The sequence below is a fragment of the Cricetulus griseus genome, assembly GCF_003668045.3.
Source record: "Cricetulus griseus strain 17A/GY chromosome 1 unlocalized genomic scaffold, alternate assembly CriGri-PICRH-1.0 chr1_0, whole genome shotgun sequence".
NCBI classification, from domain to species: Eukaryota; Metazoa; Chordata; class Mammalia; order Rodentia; family Cricetidae; genus Cricetulus; species Cricetulus griseus.
This window is the reverse complement of record NW_023276806.1, coordinates 257,362,840-257,381,465: the sequence shown is the minus strand read 5'-3', so window position 1 is coordinate 257,381,465 and position 18,626 is coordinate 257,362,840. Positions and strand designations below refer to the sequence as shown.

Genomic DNA, 18,626 nt, shown 5'->3' with positions numbered 1-18,626 from the left:
CCCCTTACACAAAGAAAAACATTTGATTTTCACGACTATTTGCCCAGCCTGGTCATCTGTGCACTATGTGCTTACAGTGTCCAAAGAAAAGGACACCCTATCCACTGGATCAGAACTCAGTTGTGAGCCACAATGTCAGGAATGAACTTCAAACCAGGTCCTTTTCTGAGCAGCAAATGCTCTTAAGCTCTGGCTGAGCTCTCTCCAGACCTCAATGCCACCACTTTTAATGCTTTTAGCTTTGATGATCGACTTGTAGACTATTCACCTCCTCTCTGACCAATGTCAGGTCCCTTACTGTGGAGGAGTCAGGCTGGAGGGATATGCAGTATGTAAGGGCTATACCACTGTAAAGTGATTTCAAGCATCTGAGCTGTCTTATGGAATTAATGAATGGATACTGCATTTTTAGTAATTCCCACCATTGGCTAGTGTTTAGAAAACTCAGCTTTGTCATTCTTACTCCAGCATTTTCTCTATTGGAGTCAGTCAGCATTTAATACCACATTCACCCCCCTGGAGATCACAGCCTGAGAACCATCCAGGAAAGGGAAGATATCCATGCCTTAAAGTGTTCATTTCATTTTTGGTAGATGTACATAGACAACAGCACTGACAAGCCTTACAGTAGATCCAGTGAGGAACTAGAAGGTGGTTCACACACTTCCCATCTGGAGCCTATGCCTCAACCATGGAGTCATAGACATTCTATGCACCACTTCTCAGGGAGGACTTCCTACTGGCAATCTAATGGCCCCTCATGAGAACATACAAGGACGTTTGGAACCAGAATGTCAATTGGAGCATTTAGCTACCACACAATTCCCAAGTAGTATTCTGCAGCATGAGCTCTGCGTCACATTACAAATCTGGTCACCTGCCATTCAGTCCTTGGTGTAACATAGCTAGGGATAGGGAAAGAAATTTGATCCCAAGAATGGTTGGGCAGTGTGTCCAATCTCATTCTTCACAGTAGTTCCAGCTGAACAGATCTTCCCACCTTAGGGTGAGAACAAGACTCCCAATGTGTGGGCAGAGCTCCATCTAGAATCTTGGAAGCAGTTCAGTCTTGTTAGGGGACAAGACTTAACAGATACAATTCTTATGCAGCCACCTCAATTTATTACCTTTGGACACGAGGACCTGAAACCAAAAGCACTGAATTTTCACAATAGCTTAATCTGGACTGTGTCCCTTCATTGCTATTTACTATTTGTGACTCTTGGGTGTACAGTGGCGAACGCTGGCAAGGAGGGTTCTGTTAAGATACCTCAGCTTCCTCTTCAGCAGTTAGCACCTCAGCAGTTAAGTTCTCTGCCTGGGAAGGAGGAGGTGGCTGTGGACATGCAGACCATCCAAGAACAAGCACAGGTAGAGATCCTAAGAATCTTGGCTGCTTAGCTTCCCCCTCTGGGAGCTAAGAGTGCATTTTTTTCTAGGAAATCCTCAGTCAAGGAAGCCATCTAGGCATGTCTGTTCTAGGCTGCATCAGACCCCACTAATGTTCACTGAGGGCCAAGTGAGCCTCATCTCTTATAAAAGACAAGCCATAGTAGTTTTCTAGTGTCTATGACAGCTTGAAGATATCCTGTCCTTCCACAAAAGCTCTGAGAAATTGTTTACTATTCCAATAGCAGCTATCCTGGAGATTTGACAATTACACATTATGCACCCCAATCCTGCTCATCCCTGGGACACTATACGCTCCCGGCTCATCCCTGATCATCCCCAAGTAACCCCCTCACAAATATTTTAACAAAAAAATGCAACAACCTCATTCCCCGATTTAACACACTTCATATCATCCATCCTAGAGGCACCCAGTATACTCTTTAGTCCAATGAGCACCACACACAAAAAGTTCATTGCAATGAGTTCAAGGCCTCTGGTAATGGTTTTTTCACTGGACCCTCACCCGAACTCTTGCATATCCCTGCTGTGATCCTTCCCCTGAGTCATGGACATCCTGTGGTATATTCCACAGGGACAGTCCCTTCATACAGTCCAGCAGGTCACAGATGCAGTTGATGATAGGGTGGGTCAGTTTATCCACTGGGACTGGCCATCTCAGACCAGGGAGACTCGAAACCTAGGCCTGGATTTGCCCACCTTAAGCAATGTTTATAATGTAACCTGATTGAAATTACTCTTACAAGAGAAAAACTAGATCAGCTAAAATGAAACCCCGTCCCTGTCAAGACTATAAGCAAGAAATATTACTAAGTCCCACAGGCTAAAGATCTTGAGACAGGTGTAGGAAGGCAGCAAATGAGCTCCAACCTGTCAGGCTTCTGAACACATGATGCAGGTAGGAAGTTAGTGGGACAGTTCTATCCTCAGGCAGCATGCCCTTCATAAATGTCCATCTCCTGTGACTGAGCCCTCAACACCCAAGAAGTTCAGGGTTATCATCCAAGTTCATGTCACCAGGTTCCAATGAGCTGATGAATCCACACAGGCTGGCCTCTCATTTCACAGGTCATCTGGTGTTTACCAGTTGTCACAGCATCCAGTATGCTGACCCAGTACCTTTCCAAATGGTTTAGGCCTCTGAATGCAGCCCCACTCTAGGGGACCAAGATCTGTTTCAGGACCTGCCCTCATGTTTTGTGTTGACCCAAAACTACATGTTCTGGGTTGGGACCTTTGCTGAGCCTGACAGTTCATCTCATCACAGCATGCAGCTCTTGATTCCTATTGCATCTGGATTTCCTGTGGTTGATGTTCAGTCTTCACTCAGGACCCAGGTCCTTGAATTTCCCAGGGAGGTGTGATGCTTTCAGCAAAGCTGAGAGCAGAGCAATTGTCAATCCACAGGAGTGTGCAGGAGTGTGCAGAGGTTGCAGTTCGACCATCAGTTACCCAAAGGCTGGAGCAGGGACAGCAGCAGTCCTTGGAGTTGGCTCAGTTGAGTGGTGTGCAAAGAGTTCAGTCGGTGTTGTTCAGGCTACAACTAGTGGAAAATGGGTAGTGCATCCCCCAGTGATTTGTAATGCTCCTGCCAGCTCTTTGCCTAGAGGCTCTTTCAAGAGACCAGTTGCGGCTAACAGTGTTCCTCTGAAAGGATTACCCTGAAGTGGCTGTTAAAGAAGTAATCATTCAGGAAGAAAACACTCATTTAGAGGGGAAGAATGACAGTGGTTCTGAGATATGTTTGGATTTAATGCCCCTCTTCATTGACTAATTCTCAAATAGCTGTTAAAAAGATAAATTCCTCAAAAGAGCAGGTTCACACAGAACAGAAGGAAGACGGACCTACTGTTTCTGGACTAAGTTTGAATTGTGGCACTCGAAACTCAAAGCCTGGACGTTCTGAAGATCCCACTCCTGACACCAGATATAGTGGGAAATTACCAATACGGAGTCAGGTAGAAATATAAGGGTATTTAATAGGGAAAAGCCAAACTTACAGAGCGACCTACCAGCTGGTGTGGCAGCAGTCTGTACAGCAAGCCAAAAGGGAAAACGAAAGTGAACCAGCCACCTGAACCTCTTCCTCTACGTCGTCACCCTGGCAGGTGTGAACAGACACACCTGTAGCCAGCCCCTAAGTAGGCGTGGCTACAGCTTCCCCTACATATGACTTCTGAGAAGCTAGAGGCTTTAGAAAAGTTAGTGCAGGTACAGCAGAGCCATCAACAAAGTAATTCAACCTATGGGCCTTCTGTAGCCTGAAATGCCTTTACCTTCCTTGATACCTAAGGGAAGGCTGATCATAGTCATTGATCTGAATGTTTTCACAATTCTGGTGTAAGAAAGTGATAGAGAAAAATTTGCATTTACTGTACCAACTCTTAATTCACAGCCAGTTAAGAGATGTGGAATGTTTTGCCACAGCAAATGTTAAATAATCCTACCTTGTGCCAGCACTTTACAAAAAAAGATAATTCGTAAGAAAATTCCACAATCCAATCTTCATTATATGGATGGTATCTAACAAACATCAGAACAAATGTTTGAGACAGTGAAATTCTATGTCATTGTGGATTACAGATTGCCATAGAAGTGATACAAAATGACTAAGAGGGGAATTGTAGGAGGAAACACTGACCACTCCCACTTGGGGCTGGCACAGGTGTTGCTGACCATGCCTGCTTAGATGCAGTCAGAATGACAGAGCCAAGGTTTAAATATACAAAAGCACTTGGCCCTCATTTTTTTCCCTCGCCTCTTGGGCTGAATGGACAAGCAGGCACCTGGTGTAAACCTGGCTCCTTTGAGTGAGTACTTAAACTTATTTAGTTCTGACTCCACATGGCATTTGGCTCACCACTCATGTGCTGAGCCAAGTTTGCAAGCAACCCTGTCAGTGAGGATTTCAGCCAACCCAAACCAACAAAGTATTGTTGTATAGCTATGTTTCAAGACAGTGACATCAGAGCGTAGGTTTCCCATGAGATAAAGCCTTCGAAGTCCCTTCAAAAGACATGTAAGACATACCACCCTCCTTGCTGTTAGTTGGCAATCTATGCTATAGTAAGAAATTACCAATACGGAGTCAGGTAGAAATATAAGGGTATTTAATAGGGAAAAGCCTTACTTACAGAGCGAACCAGCCAGCCGGTGGTAGTCTGTACAGCAAGAAGCAAAGAGAAACCGAAACCGAAAAACGCAGTCCCCCTACTCACTCTGACCACGCCCTCACAAGCCCTCAGGTACTCCTGTAGCCAGCCCCTAAGAAGGCGTGGCTACAGCTTCTATAATTCCAGTCATATCTTGAAGGCTGCTTGGCTTGTTTAACAGCATATACCATCTTCTTATGCATGGAAACTCATTATGAGAAGGTCCTGAAGAAAGTCTCCAAATACATTCAAGAACAGAATGAGAAGATATATGCTCCCCAAGGCCTTCTCCTACACTATGCTGAGTGTATTTTTCTAGAAATCAAAGCTAGCCATCTCAGAAACCCCTTTAAGAGCTGCAGCCAAGCAGTGCACCATATGAAATATGGAATGGGACCTTGTTAGGTCACAGAATGTCTGGTGCTAGTGTTTTCCTGTTCTACAGCTGTTCAATTGCTCAGAAACTTATTACAAATGTTCAGCCAATATCTCAGTCTTGTTACTAACTTGCTCTTACATATAAATGAACCCATATTATCTATGCTTGGCCACATTGGCTCCTGGCTTGTTACCCAATTATCTGCATGTGCTGCTTCCTTGGCCACTGGCCAGTTTCTCCTCAGACTGGACCGGTCTCTTCTGACTCCAACTTTCTTCCCAGATCCCCGTCTGGTTTGGCTCAAGGAAAACCATTTTATTGTGACCCTGCAGGTACTATTCAAGTCCCAGACAGAAGTAGGGATTGGGGTACCAGCTTCAAAGGGAAGTGGAGATCAAGGTTCACCTACAATAATGGAGGGGTTGACAAACACCCTGACCTACTGTCATGAGCATAAGGTGATTTACAGGGACATCATGCCAGAGAATCTCCTGCTGGGGCTCAGGTGTGAAGTGAAGATTGCAGACTTTCATTGGTCTGTGCATGCTCCCCTTCTCAGAAAATAGAAGATGTGTGGGACTCTGGACTACTTGGCCCAAGAAATGACTAATGGGAGAATGTATGATAAGATGGGTCTGGTGTATTGGGATGCTCTATGAGCTACTGGTGGGATATCCAGTCTTCGAGATCAGCACCTACATCGAGATATACAAAAGCAGACACACACACACACACACACACACACACACACACACACACACACGGAGTTCTTCATTGATAGTTAGTGATAATCTGAAGGGTGCCCTGAAGAGACTGACAGAAACAAGGAGAAATGAACTAAAGATATTCTTCTTCTTCACTGGCCTCATTAGATGGAATTGAGGTTTCTATAACCAGTACCCTAGGGGGCCCAGGACTTGATCACCAAGCTTCTTAGGTACCATTCCTCAGAGCGCCAGATTCTTACACAGGCTCTGAAGCACCCCTGGGTGCAGGAACACTCACCTAGGCCTCTGCCTCCTGTTGGTCAGATGGCTTCCTGAGACCTGCCTGCCTATGTTCTCTTGTGTTTATTCAGGTAGCTCACCAGGCCCTGTTATCTCATCTGTTTCACTTGTTCTTTTAAGATGGAAATTAAAACTCATGTTTTTCCTCGTTTCCCCTTTAAGATGTAAATTAAAATGTTTGATTGTTTTCTCCTTTAAGATGCAGATTAAAAATGATTAATATAAAAATATTAAAATAAGAGCTAAATAAAGGCTGGGAAATTATAAAGACAAGTCATGATTTAGAAGCTGGTTGGTACTCCCAAAAGAAAAAGCCTGGTACACAGTCCTCCATTTCCACACTGCTCTCAGCAGTACCTCCTAGCTCCCAATGAACAGCCCCCGCTAAGCTCTGAGCACATAACTCTTTTCCATTCCAAAGTTCCAGTATTACCAAAGTCCTCTCAAAAACATGGTCAGATCTGTCACAACACTCTACCCTGGCTAAAATTTGTCAGGTTCTCTACAGCAAAAAAGGATATCACTTAAAAAATGGTAGTCAAACCATACCAGAGCAGCTTAGAATTTGCTGTAGTAGGTGTGCAGGGTGTGCCTCAGTAGTCTCAGTGTTGTGCTAGAAGCCTAGAAGTTCCTGGATAACCCAATGCGCCCCCTGTTCCACAGTGTCAGCTCCTAAAAGCCAAATCTGCTACCAGCAAAAATGCCAATCAGTAGTCACAGGGAAGTCAAGTCCAAGTGATCAAAAGCAAGGTGATCGATCTTCCTTCTCCCATGCCCATTTTGTCTGGGCTGCCACCAGAAGGTGCAGCCAACACTTGGGGTTTGTGGCAGGCCTTATCACATTAAGGCAGTCAGGAAAATTCATGCAGCTTCCTACTCCAGTAATTCCAATTTGTGCCAGGCAGACACTGAAGATAATCATGAAACCCAAGGACAGTTTGACATATAGAGACCTTTGGAAGACACTCTACAGAATTCATGGTCCTCTCATATCAAGGATGGTGTGATTACCTGAAGGACTCAGTTGAAAGAATTAAAGTTATTACTGGTTTAGTTGACACTGGTGCAGATGTAACTATTACCCAAAAGTCCTGGCCTCAGAGATGGCCTCTTAGAGATGTGAATGTACAATTTAGGAATTGGAAATGTAACTAGAGTTCGACAGTGTTGATTGAGTGGTCTGCATTGGACCGGAAGAACAGAAAGGAAGCTAAAACCATATGTCAGACATAGCAATAAATCTCTGGGGTCATGATATCTTACAGCAATGGAATACTCAGATTAATTTGTACCTGGTACCGGAGGAATATTATGTACAATCTTTAGATCGTAGAAAATTGGTAAGTCACTATGGAAATCAGTTACCAACCATCCAGGCTACATAGAAGCTAAGTACAAATGATAGGGCCTTAGGCTCCTCTGAGGGTCTACCATTAAAATGGCTCACAGATGAGCATGTTTGAGTAGGGTGATGGCCTATGACATCTCAGAGACTAGAAGCTTTAGAAAAGTTAACACAGAACACCTAGAGGCTGGGCCTATAGAAGTATCTACCAGTCCTTGATATTTTCCTTATTTGTTATCAAAAAGGTAGGTAAGTAGAGAATTCTGACAGACCTGAGAGCAACCAATGAGGTAATTCAGCCAATGGGCTCTCTGCAGCCTGGAATGCCTTTGCCTTTCTTGATACCTAAGGGATGGCCGATCATAGTCATTGATCTGAAAGATTATTTTTTCACAATAGCAAGAAAATCGTAGGGAAAATTTGTGTTTACTGTACCAACTTCTTAATTCACAGCCAGTTAAGAGATTCCAGTGGAAGGTTTTGCCACAAGGAATGCAAATAGTCCTACTATGTGCCAGCACTTCATACAGAAACCTTTGGAAATCACTCATAACAAATTTCCACAATCCCTTCTTTATCATTACACATGGATGACATTCAGATTCTAATAAAGAAACATTGGAAGTATGTTTGTAATGGTGAAGTTCTGCCTAATTGGGGGTTACCGATTGCCCCAGAAAAGACACAGGAGATAGTTATTTAGGCTACAAGATAAACTTACAAAGAACAGACTGAAAAGCTACAAATTAGAAATATCAAAGCCTTAATTCTCTTCAGAAATTAGGGAAAATTTCTCAGACAAAAATGGATGTGGAAGGACATGACTTAAACAGTTTATGAATATTACCCATTGAAGCAGAAAAAGTATTGCAATGGGTGAAAAGCAGAATACCGGATGCACATATAGATCTGTAGGTCCTAATCTAGATTGTATTCTGGTCATATTACCATCCAGAGAAAACTCATCTCCAGAAGTCAAAGGACACTGCATGGGTAGATACTTAAGAGAAGGTAGCTATAACCATCAAACAAAAGAATGTGACATATGGTTAACTTTACAGCTCTCTCAGAATTCTATTTCTCTATTTCCTATTTAGAGGTGGATTTGGCTTTCCTCTAAATCCAAGCACGTTTTAAAAACAAACTTCAGAGTTTCTGTGTTGTACCAGGAAGCCAACTGATGTAATACAGAATAGGAGAAAGATTAGCGACTGTCATTTTTTCTTGGCTTTTTCTCTCAAGGTGTAAACCGTCTCATAATTGTTATTTTCCCACAGTTGCCTTTCCCGGTATGCATACATATACAAGCAAACATTTCTCTGCTAACATTTATGTTCGAGTCCCACACAGCCAATGAAGGCCTGCCTGACAGCAATCCCTGGATGCTCCAGAAGGAAAATGGGCCATTCCTCCTCGAGTACACTGGATCCAACTTACTTCATTTCAACTGACACTCTGGGCAGAACTTCATGTACTGACTTAAACCAACACAAGAACTTCAATCAAGAGAAGGACTTCAACCTGGACCTTCAATCAAGCATCTCCCACCAGACATGTATGGATATAACCCATTCAGGACATTCATCACACTAACATTTCTTCCCACAGGACCCCACGAGGTTGTCATCGTCACAGTTCTTCAGGAAAATACTGCCCCCTCATTTCCCACTGTTGACAGCTAGTTAGGGCTAGGTTCCTAGTGATTCATGCTGGGTTTAGGAGGTTCAAGCTTGGATATGTTTCAGAAGACTAAACTGGATCTATTTCCAACTATACCTTAAATATGACATTGGTAGATTATTATAACTTGTTATTCACCCTTGTGATTGTTAATTCATACTGCTAAGTTTTAATCCTCTTTTAGACTAAAAGGAGAATTCTAGGGGAAAGTGCTGACCACGCCCACTTGGAGGTTAGTATAAGTAACACACCATGCACACTTGGGCGTGGTCATTGTGGCAAAACTAAATATGAGGGCCACATGCATGCAGCTCTGTTCCCCAACATGCTTGGTTGTGTAAGACTAATGTGAATCCTTTCCTAATAAACATCTGCTCATCAAACTTGCTCTGACTCCTTTCCATCCACATTTATTGGTTCCAAAATACCCAGCCATCATCTCTCCATGAATAAGTTGTTTATATTTAAAAGTAGAAAGGCTGGGCATGATGGCACACACCTTTAACCCCAGCTCTTTGGAGACAGAGCCAGGCAGATACCTGAATTGGAGGCCAACCCAGTCTACAGAGCAAGGTACAGGACGAACTAGAGCTACACAGAAATCCTGTCTCATTAAAAAGTCACTGATCTCTCTGGAGTCTGACTGAAACACGGCTTGGACACCATAGTATTTATGCTGGGCATGTTTCCCCCTGCCTCCAACATACACAAGTGAACATCTCTTGTGATGTTCTGACTGCATTCTGACAACAGTTTGCTCTGAGTCAGGGCAGAGCTACCCACTAGCTGACCAATAGAGGTGTTGGAGAACTGACACAAAGACAGGAAGTAATAAGGCAGGGCCAACAAGATCTCAGCCCTTTTGGATGCAGGAATGGAAGAGATAGAAGTGGCAGAGAAGCCACCAGTGACCTCCTGATCACACACAGGTCCTTACTCCAGTTATCTCACTCCAGATTTTTCATTGGTAAATAGATAAACACATCTAGCATCCAACTCAGGCACAAAAGACACAATATAGCTACTTGCCCTTGGCTATGCTGCCCCAGAGCAGCTTCTGAGTAAGTCTGGGATTTTCCCGTTGCAGCCTCTCTACAACAGCCTCCAGGTGCTGCCAAACTCCACAGGCCTCAAACTCTTGAGGTGCTTGGGTTCAAAACAGTTAGCCACCCACAACCCTCAGGCAGTGCCTACCCACAACATTGCGTCTTTATGCACATTTCCCTCTGTTCACAATTCACACAGTGGCCAGATTCAAGAACTAGGGAAAATAAGTCTAAGTTTAGACAAGGCCCCAAAGGAATCTCAGTGACTTTTTGCAAAGATTGACAAAACTGTACAAAAATAGGGGTAGGGTATCAGATCTAAAAGCTTGACAAGTACTGGTTCAATCTCTAGCTTTTGAAAATGCTAATTTAAGTGGGAAAAGGTTCATGAGTCCTTGAAGATCAAATCAGCACCAAAGGAAGAATGGATCCTGCAAACACCCAATGTTGAGTGCTTTGACTATAACACTGAGGTTGGGTAAGGGAAGTGATCTTCAAAAGGTATGAAAAGACATCCAAATACTCAATGTTTTAGTTGTGGTAGAATAGGATCTCAGAGAAAAAATTGTAGACAAGGCATCCCTAGAAATAATGCTTCTTGAGGAATGTGGGATGACCATGGTATTCCTCATGGAGGTGACCCAGGACTACCAGGAGATGTTCCAGGAGTCTCTGAAGAAGCTGAGGAAGAAGCAGCAGGAAGCCGAGAGGCTAAAAGCTGTTATCCAAGAGAAGAGGGAATCCTGGAAGAATCAGGTGGAGCCTGAGAGACACCGGATCCAGATCGAGTTTAAGCAGCTGCAGAGCAGCCTGGACTGGGAGGAGCAGAGGGAACCGAGGAAACTGGAAGTAGAAGAGAAGAAGGGGCTGAGCATCATAGAGAAAGCAGAGGGGGACCTGATCCATCAGAGCCAGTCACTGAAGGATCTCATCTCAGATCTGGAGCACCGGTGCCAGGGTTCCACAGTGGAGCTGCTGAAGGATGCGAGTGATGTCACAAAAAAGGAGTTTTGGACCTTGAGCTCCTCAAGCTCTCCCCACCAAGCTGAAGAGTTTGCTTCGAGCCCCGCATCTCAAAGAGATGCTGTGAGTCTTTCAGGAATTGACAACAGTCCAAAGCAACTGGGTGGACTGAGTCTGAATCCACAGACGGCTAATTTAAATCTTGTACCGTCTAAAAACCGGAGACAGGTGAGGTTTGTGGGTGCCAAGCTGTCCAAGCCTTCCTGTCTGGAGGAACATTATGACTAGTGTTCTGGGCTCTCAGCACTTCTCAGGAAAATACTGGGAGGTAGATGTGACCAAGAAGACAGCGTGGATCCTGGGTGTATGCAGGAACCCGGTGGAACCCATGTTCTTTCAGCCAGTATCTGGGCAAGCAGAATGCATACTCCAGATATCAGCCCCAGAGCAGATACTGGCTGATTGGGTTGCAGCATAAACATGAGTACAGATCCTATGAGGACTCCACCTCCTTGCTCATCTCCAGGACAGTGCCACCTGCCACATCGGGTTTTCTTAGACTATGAGACTGGCACTGTCTCCTTTTATGTCACAAACCATGGCTTTCCCATCACCACCTTCTGTAAGTATTACTTTCCTACTGCCCTTTGTCCATATTACAGTCCCTGCAGCTGTGTAGTCCCAATGACTCTTCATCGCCCAAGCCCTTGAGAGGTCTAGCACCCCTCCCACAGCAAATGAGTAGATTCCTTCAAATACGAGTTTTCTCTCTGAGCCTCCATTTTCTATGTTCTCGAAGGATAACCTCCCACTTGTGCTAGTGAGGACTCTTGATAGACCTTATGGGAAAATTTCCCGTTTCTCTGTTAAGCATGGTCCTTTGTTTTGTTTTGTTTTTTCCAGACAGGGTTTCTCTGTATAGCCCTGACTGTGTTGTAATTCACTCTGTAGAGCAGACTGGCCTCCAAACTCAGATCTGCCCGTTTCTGCCTCCTGAGTGATGGAATTAAAGGCACGCGCCACCTAGGCCCAGCAAATGTCTGTTGATTTGTTGGGATTTTGTTTTGAAACAGGCTCTAGCCCAGGCTGCCCTGGAACTCCAATTGAGAATGACCCTGAATTAATTGTCCTGCTTCTGCTATGGTTTTGTTTTAGTGGTGTTCAACATATGGTATCCATAAATAGCCCAGGCTGGCCACAGACACTTAGTGCTTCTGCCTCAGCTCCCAAACACTGATTATAGGTCTATCTCACAACACCTGGCTAAGCATAGTATTTAATGACTTTTTAAACTGATGTCTGGTCAAATGTAAGACATTCTCTATGAATTAGATAGGAGTTTAAATATTGAGTTCAATAGATTTTTTTCTATAATCACTGAGATAATTGTATGTCCCTTTTATTCTGCTCCTGGGCCAGCTACATTGAGTTGTCTCAATTGTTGAGTCCACCAGTGATTCCTAAGCAAACCATTATTATATGAAACATTCAGTTCTTTTGTTTTTGCTGACTTAAAGCTTAGGTTTGTCTTTTGCCTATCTTTACAAACAAAATTGCTTCTAATTTTCCATTCTTGTATCTGGCAGGGTATACAAAATGTAATAATGGACAAGGTGAAATAATCCAAACTATTCTTTAATAGATAAAATTGTACTGACCATTGATTTGAATAGTAAATATTCACTCACTTTAGTTTTAATGGCTTCAAGAAGAGATGTAGCTTTGGTTTTCACAATAAATGCTACCACAACCTTCAACCTTCATCTTTGAAACAGTTTTTCTCTGGCTTTGGAGACTGTCCTGGAACTAGCTCTTGTAGATCAGGCTGGTCTCAAACTCAGATCCGCCTGCCTCTGCCCCCCTAGTGCTGGGATCAAAGGCATAGGCCATCACCACCAGCTCATCTTAAGATTTTAAGAGTAGTAATGAAAATAGAAAATGTGCTTAAGAGAAAAGTAAATAAGGGTGAGGACAATGAACCAATATCAATTATGTCAGAAGAGAAATATAGTTAGCCACTTCACAATGATGATGTATTCTGGCCCGCCTTTAGCCCCTCTCCTTACACAGATTTGTCATTTTTTTTGACCTGGTGGCCCAAAGAGAGAGACTTATGAAAGCTCGGCCTTAGCTTAGGCTGGTTCTTAGCTAGCTCTTATACTGGCACTGGGCAGCTCTCATGAGAATTCTTGAAGTACTGAGGGATTCTTTAATCTGTCTAGTCTATTGTGGCTGTTTGCAACTAGGGTCTCAGGACCAAATGATTTCGTGGGACACCCAGCAGGTATGCACAGTGAGCTGATCCTCTTTGGGGGTGAAGAACAGCCGATTCTTTCTAGTATCCAATGCACTGGAGAACAAGAGCAATCCTACTAACTCGACTGACAACCTTCAGGGGTCCTTTTAACATAGACCAATGAGTCCTGTGAATCATTCAGACACTCCCTGTTCTATGAATCTGAAAAGTTAAAATGGCTCTCAGATGCTGAGGGAATTCAGGTTCTTGGTCACATGAGAATCCTCATTTCTTCAGATCGTACAGCTCTGTTCATGGCCCTTAACAGTCTATACAACCTCCACCCCTCAGGAACACATACAGGTAGACTAGGAACCAGGATTTGAGCATGGTAACTAAACACTCCTATTATTCCCAAGTAATATTTCTACAACATGAGCCCTGACCCATTAAGAACCTGGTTTCCCGCCCTTCCTAATCCCTGGTGGAGCTTATAGCTAGTGGTGTCCCATCTCGAAGAAGCCGATTCCACCATGCACTGTATCCTGCAGATCCTGTATCCTGAAACCAAAAGCACTGAATTTGCACAATAGCTTCTTCTGGACTGTGTCCCTTCATTGCTATTTACTATTTGTGACTCCTGGGTGTACAGTGGCGAACCCTGGCAAGGAAGATTCTGTTAAGATACCTCTGAGCTTCCTCTTCAGCAGTTAGCGACTTAGCAGTCAAGTTCTCTGCCTGGGAAGGAGGAGGTGGCTGTGGACATGCAGACCATCCAAGAACAAGCACAGGTAGAGATCCTAAGAATCTTGGCTGCTTAGCTTCCCGCTCTGGGAGCTAAGAGTGCATTTTTTCTAGGAAATCCTCAGTCAAGGAAGCCATCTAGGCATGTCTGTTCTAGGCTGCATCAGACCCCACTAATGTTCACTGAGGGCCAAGTGAGCCTCATCTCTTATAAAAGAGACAAGCCATGGTAGTTTAATAGTGTCTATGACAGCTCGAAGATATCCAGTCCTTCCACAAAAGCTCTGAGAAATCGTTTACTATTTCAATAGCAGCTATTGAAATCGTTTACTATTTCAATAGCAGCTATGCTAGAGATTTGACAATTATACATTATGCACCCCAATCCTGCTCATCCCTGGGACACTATATGCTCACGGCTCAACCCTGATCATCCATCCCCAAATAACCCCCTCACAAATCATTTTAACAAAAAATACAACAACCTCATTCCCCGATTTAACATACTTCATATCATCCATCCTAGAGGCACCCAGTATACTCTTTAGTCCAATGAGCACCATGCACAAAAAGTTCATTGCAATGAGTTCAAGGCTTCTGGTAATGGTTTTTTTCACTGGAACCTCACCCGAACTCTTGCATATCCCTGCTGTGATCCTTCCCCTGAGTCATGGACATCCTGTGGTATATTCCACAGGGACAGTCATTCATACAGTCCAGCAGGTCACAGATGGAGTTGATGTTAGGGTGGGCCAGTCCCAGTGGATAAAGTGACCATCTCAGACCAGGGAGACTAGAATCCTAGGCCTGGATTGGCCCAACTTAAGCAATGTTTATAATGTAACCTGATTGAAATTACTCTTACTACAAGAGAAAAACTAGATCAGCTAAAATGAAACCCCATCCCTGTCAAGACTATAAGCAAGAAATATTACTAAGTCCCACAGGCTAGACTAAAGATCTTGAGACAGGTGTAGGAAGGCAGCAGATGAGCTCCAGCCTGCCAGGCTTCTGAACACATGATGCAGGTAGGAAGTTAGTGGGACAGTTCTATCTTAGGCAGCATGCCCTTCATAATTGTCCATCTCCTGTGACTGAGCCTTCAACACCCAAGAAGTTCAGGGTTATCATCCAAGTTCATGTCACCAGGTTCCAATGAGCTGATGAATTCACCCAGGCTGGCCTCTCATTTCACAGGTCATCTGGTGTTTACCAGTTGTCACAGCATCCAGTATGCTGACCCAGTACCTTTCCAAATGGTTTAGGCCTCTGAATGCAGCCCCACTCTAGGGGACCATGACCTGGTTTGAGGACCTGCCCTCATGTTTTGTGTTGACCCAAAACTACATGTTCTGGGTTGGGACCTTTGCTGAGCCTGACAGTTCATCTCATCACAGCATGCAGCTCTTGATTCCTATTGCATCTGGATTTCCTGTGGTTGATGTTCAGTCTTCACTCAGGACCCAGGTCCTTGAATTTCCCAGGGAGGTGTGGTGCTTTCAGAAAAGCTGAGAGCAGAGCAATTGTCAATCCACAGGAGTGTGCAGAGGTTGCAGTTCGACCATCAGTTACCCAAAGGCTGGAGCAGGGACAGCAGCAGTCCTTGGAGTTGGCTCAGAGAGTTGAGTGGTGTGCAAAGAGTTAGTTCAGTCGGTGTTGTTCAGGCTACAACTAGTGGAAAAGGGGTGTGCATCCCCCAGTGATTTGTAATGCTCCTGCCAGCTCTTTGCCTAGAGGCTCTTTCGAGAGACCAGTTGCGGCTAACAGTGTTCCTCTGAAAGGATTACCCTGAAGTGGCTGTTAAAGAAGTAATCATTCAGGAAGAAAACACTCATTTAGAAGGGAAGAATGACAGTGGTTCTGAGATATGTTTGGATTTAATGCCCCTCTTTAGTGACTAATTCTCAAATAGCTGTTAAAAAGATAAATTCCTCAAAAGAGCAGGTTCACACAGAACAGAAGGAAGATGGACCTACTGTTTCTGGACTAAGTTTGAATTGTGGCACTCGTAACTCAAAGACTGGATGTTCTGAAGATCCCACTCCTGACACCAGATATAGTGGGAAATTACCAATACGGAGTCAGGTAGAAATATAAAGGTATTTAATAGGGAAAAGCCTTACTTACAGAGCGACCTACCAGCCGGCGTGGCAGCAGTCTGTACAGCAAGCCAAAAGGGAAAACGAAAGTGAACCAGCCACCTGAACCTCTTCCTCACCCTGGCAGGTGTGATCAGGCACACCTGTAGCTAGCCCCTAAGTAGGCGTGGCTACAGCTTCCCCTACATATGACCTCTGAGAAGATAGAGGCTTTAGAAAAGTTAGTGCAGGTACAGCAGAGCCATCAATAAAGTAATTCAACCTATGGGACATCTGTAGCCTGAAATGCCTTTACCTTCCTTGATACCTAAGGGATGGCTGATCATAGTCATTGATCTGAATGTTTTCACAATTCTGGTGTAAGAAAGTGATAGAGAAAAATTTGCATTTACTGTACCAACTCTTAATTCACAGCCAGTTAAGAGATGTGGAATGTTTTGCCACAGCAAATGTTAAATAATCCTACCTTGTGCCAGCACTTTACAAAAAAATTGAGATAATTCATAAGGAAATTCCACAATCCAATCTTCATTATATGGATGGTATCTAACAAACATCAGAACAAATGTTTGAAACAGTGAAGTTCTACGTCATTGTGGATTACAGATTGCCATAGAAGTGATACAAAATGACTAAGAGGGGAATTGTAGGAGGAAACACTGACCACTCCCACTTGGGGCTGGCACAGGTGTTGCTGACCATGCCTGCTTAGATGCAGTCAGAATAACAGAGCCAGGGTTTAAATATACACAAGCACTGGTCCCTCATTTTTTCCCTCGCATTTTGGGCTAATGGACAAGCAGGCCCCTGGTATAAACCCAGCTCCTTTGAGTGAGTACTTAATAAACTTATCTAGTTCTGACTCCACATGGCATTTGGCTCACCACTCATGTGCTGAGCCAAGTTTCCAAGCAACCCTGTCGGTGAGGATTTCAGCCAACCCAAACCAACAAAGTATTGTTTTATAGCTATGTTTCAAGACAGTGACATCAGAGCGTAGGTTTCTCACGAGATAAAGCCTTCGAAGTCCCTTCAAAAGACATGTTAGACATACCACCCACCTTGCTGTTAGTTGGCAATCTATGCCGAGAGTAATTTTTTAGAAATCAAAGCTAACCATCTCAGAATCCCCTTTAAGAGCTGCAGCCAAGCAGTGCACCATATGAAACATGGAATGGGACCTTGTTAGGTCACAGACATGTCTGTTGCTAGTGTTTTCCTGTTCTACAGCTGTTCACTTGCTCAGAACCTTATTACAAATGTTCAGCCAATATCTCAGTCTTATTACTAACTAGCTCTTACATATAAATGAACCCATATTATCTATGCTTGGCCACATTGGCTCCTGGCTTGTTACCCAATTATCTGTATGTGCTGCTTCCTTGGCCACTGGCCAGTTTCTCCTCTGACTGGATCGGTCTCTTCTGACTCCAACTTTCTTCCCAGATCCCTGTCTGGTTTGGCTCAAGGAAAACCATTTTATTGTGACCCTGAAGGTAATATTCAAGTCCCAGACAGAAGGAGGGATTGGGGTACCAGCTTCAAAGGGAAGTGAAGATCAAGGTTCACCTACAATAATGGAGGGGTTGACAAACACCCTGACCTACTGTCATGAGCATAAGGTGATTTACAGGGACATCACGACAGAGAATCTCCTGCTGGGGCTCAGGGGTGAAGTGAAGATTGCAGACTTTCATTGGTCTGTGCATGCCCCCCTTCTCAGAAGACAGAAAATGTGTGGGACTCTGGACTACTTGGCCCATGAAATGACTAATGGGAGAATGTATGATAAGATGGGTCTGTGGTGTATTGGGATGCTCTAGGAGCTTTGGTGGGATATCCAGTCTTCGAGATCAGCACCTACATCAAAATATACAAAGGCAAACACATACACACACACACACACACACACACACACACACACACACACACACGGAGTTCTTCATTGATAGGTAGTGATGATCTGAAGTGTGCCCTGAAGAGACTGACAGAATCAAGGAGAAATGAACTAAAGATAGATTCTTCTTCACTGGCCTCATTAGGTGGATTTGAGGTTTCTGTAACCAGTACCCTAGGGGACCCAGGACTTGATCACCAAGCTTCTTAGGTACCATTCCTCAGAGCGCCAGATTCTTACCCAGGCTCTGAAGCACCCCTGAGTGCAGGAACACTCACCTAGGCCTCTGCCTCCTGTTGGTCAGATGGCTTCCTGAGCCCTGCCTGCCTATGTTCCCTTGTGTTTATTCAGGGAGCTCACCAGGCCCTGTTACCTCATCTGTTTCACTTGTTCTTTTAAGATGGAAATTAAAACTCATGTTTTTCCTCGTTTCCCCTTTAAGATGTAAATTAAAATGTTTGATTGTTTTCTCCTTTAAGATGCAGATTAAAAATGATTAATATAAAAATATTAAAATAAGAGCTAAATAAAGGCTGGGAAATTATAAAGACAAGTCATGATTTAGAAGCCAGTTGGTACTCCCAAAAGAAAAGCCTAGTACACAGTCCTCCATTTCCACACTGCTCTCAGCAGTATCTCCTAGCTCCCACAGAACAGCCCCGCTAAGC

The 18,626-nt window shown here is 44.0% G+C and overlaps 3 pseudogenes; all 3 read left to right on the top strand.

Moving 5' to 3' along the window:
* LOC113831872 overlaps nt 1–5,984 on the top strand; it is a 36,619-nt pseudogene extending 30,635 nt beyond the window's left edge.
* Nucleotides 5,985–10,637: 4,653 nt separating this feature from the next.
* On the top strand, nt 10,638–11,693 carry LOC100760265 (annotated as a pseudogene).
* A 5,159-nt stretch (nt 11,694–16,852) lies between these two features.
* Nucleotides 16,853–18,274, top strand: LOC113831873 (annotated as a pseudogene).
* The last annotated feature ends 352 nt before the right edge of the window (nt 18,275–18,626 follow it).